Below are 2,658 nucleotides of genomic sequence, written 5' to 3'. Positions count from 1 at the left end.
TAGTTTTGTTTTTTTGTGGTTTTAATTTTCCTTTTTTTTTATATTTATTTGGTTATATTTTAGAATTTATTTTTCTTTTTAATGAATGGTTCAATTATTTCTTCATCCTCTGTTGTCTAATTTAATTTGATTTTTACTTATTTTTTATTTAATAGGATTTATTTTGGTAAATTGTTTTTCTACTTTTGCACCATGGGTTTTTGTTTTCTTAGATTTTTTTTTTCTTTTCAATGAAATGTTCAATTCATTCTTCTAGAATTTATTTTGATACATTGTTCTTCTTCTATTTGCACTATGGGTTCTAATTTTGTGACCCTTTCTCTATTAAATTTCACAAAAGTGTCAAAAATGATTATACTTATTTGGTCCTATTTTATTTATTTTTGCACCAAATGTTGAATTATTTTCACGGTGGTTGGTTTAATTTGTTCTTTGTGAGACATTCTTTTAGTTTTATTTTATTTTGTACCCATTGTTAATTTTATTGCACTCTCTCTCTTTATTGTCCTTCTTTTATCGACATTTATGTGATGTTGTTTTAGTTTATTTTGTTCGTTGTAGGTACATTACTTTTCTAATGTTGTGTTGTTTGTTCAACTTTTATGTATTTTTTCTCTTTTCTATTTCATCGACTTTATGTCTCTTTTAATTTATTACTCTTTAGTTTTACTTTTTGTATATTATTTTTATAAACAATATTAATTTGTTAGTTTTGTAGGGAATATTTAATGCATTTCTTGGTTGACTACTTTGGATAACACTTTTTGTATGGTAAGAGAAGGGTAGTAATACGTAACCAAGTTTTCTTCTTCTTCTTCGTTAGTGTTAATTAATCGCTTTAATTACCTTCTTCTTCTTTGTTAATCTTCTGGTTAGTTTTATTCTTTCTTGTGGTTTAGGGTTTTTTCTATTGGCCTTTACATCTTCATGATCATCAACTAGAAGCTAGCAATTTGTGTGAGAAATGGTTAGTTATTAATTTTATTCCACAATTACTTTTTAATTATGGACTAATTAGTTTTCTAATGTTGAACTAATTCTCTACTTAGGCATACTTTGTGGAAGCCAAATTGCAGAACAAATTAAGGAACCTCACATATATCTAATCTAGGTTTGTATGAAGTGTGCCTAATTATGTGCACGAAATTACTAAACCTTGTTTATTATGATTCTAATTACTTTTAGGGTTTTCCAATTTCAGATTAAATATTATTGGCCTTTTTGGACCAAGGTGGGATTCATACACAAACAAACCCCAATTCTCAACTTCTGCCACATCAGGTTTTTTTCTACTTCATTCTAATATATTCTGGAATTTGCTCAAGTTTTGCAAGTTTTGTAAAAACTCTTAGTCAAAATATTTTCTCAAGTTTTGGAAGACGTTGTTTCTTTAAAAGTTTCAAAATTTTCCTACCAAAACATTTTCTCAAACGTTTTTCTTCCTTTTATTTCAAAAAGTCCCCTTCAAATTATCTTTTCAAACTTTTTTCTCAAACCTTTTTCTTTTTAACTTCCCGTGTTAAAAAATTCAGCTAAAAATTTTAGGAAAAATATTCTTTTGGTCTCTATGTGTTGGGTCTAGTTTCTATTTGGTCCCCATGTTTCAAAATGTTCCACATTTCGTCATAAAGTTTTGGGTTTGGTTTCAATTTAGTCTCTATGTTTCTAAATATAACAATTTTACCCTTGACATTTGAGTTTGTTTGAATTTGGTTTCTATATTTCAAGATTTTTACTTTTAATCCCGATCTTTTACTAAATACTCATTTTGTTGTCCATAGTGTCTTTGTATAACATAAATTTAAAATTATTAATATAATTATAATTAATTAAGTTTCACTTATTTTCATCATATTTAAAATTTCACTCCATAGTTCTTTCAAATTAATTAAGAGACAGTGAGCAATGATTGGGAGTGAGTATTTAATGAAATATTGAAATTGAACGTGTAAAAGCTTGAGAGCTAGGGACCAAATTGAAATAAAGTTCAAACCTTAAGGGTAAAATTGTAACATTTTGACACGGGATTAAATTGAAACTAAATTCAAAATTTAAGAATTAAATGTGTAACATCTTTTAAACTTGAGAGTTGAATAGAAATTAGATCCATAGGGACCAAAAAGATATTTTTCCCAAAATTTTAAAAAAAGTTATTTTCACTTCAATTTTTTCTTTCAAGATGCCAAATTTAAAATATTATTTCTCTTCGTTTATTTCTCATTTTAAAGAAAACATTCCTAAACTATTTTCAAAATATTTTCTGACAAGTCTCTTCAAATTTGTTTTCAAAATATTTTGTTTCAAGATCACTTTCAATTTTTTTTTGTTTCGAGTGATTTTCAAAATGGCGAGAGTGATTTTGAAAATGACGAAAGTGATTTTGACAATTTCACTTTATATGATATATCGGTTTGTTACTTTTTTTTTTTTTTTATACACTAACGTCATTTTTAGGTGAATGCTTTTATATATTGTCTTACATGTTTTATTTTTTTCTTTTGTACGTTTGATTTGATTTTATTAGCCTTCTGTCTTTGTTGTCTCTCTTTCATCGACATTTATGTGAAGTTGTTTTAGTTTATTTTGCTTTTTGTATGTTAGTTTTGTACAAAATATTTAATGCATTTCTTGTTGTTGACTACTTTGGATAACACTTCT

General features: G+C 26.2%; 1 long non-coding RNA gene across 1 annotated transcript; it reads left to right on the top strand.

Annotated features, from left to right (window-relative positions):
* Positions 1 to 638: 638 nt before the first annotated feature.
* On the top strand, positions 639 to 1,555 carry LOC150037832 (uncharacterized). Its single transcript, XR_016527479.1, has 3 exons — positions 639 to 967; positions 1,050 to 1,111; positions 1,202 to 1,555. It is a non-coding gene; the product is annotated as an uncharacterized LOC150037832 (long non-coding RNA).
* The last annotated feature ends 1,103 nt before the right edge of the window (positions 1,556 to 2,658 follow it).

This window comes from Benincasa hispida, chromosome 2 (genome assembly GCF_027475165.1).
Source record: "Benincasa hispida cultivar pf3 chromosome 2, pf3_genome.v1.1, whole genome shotgun sequence".
NCBI classification, from domain to species: Eukaryota; Viridiplantae; Streptophyta; class Magnoliopsida; order Cucurbitales; family Cucurbitaceae; genus Benincasa; species Benincasa hispida.
Note: the sequence above shows the minus strand (reverse complement) of the source record. Positions and strands in the feature narration are given on the sequence as shown.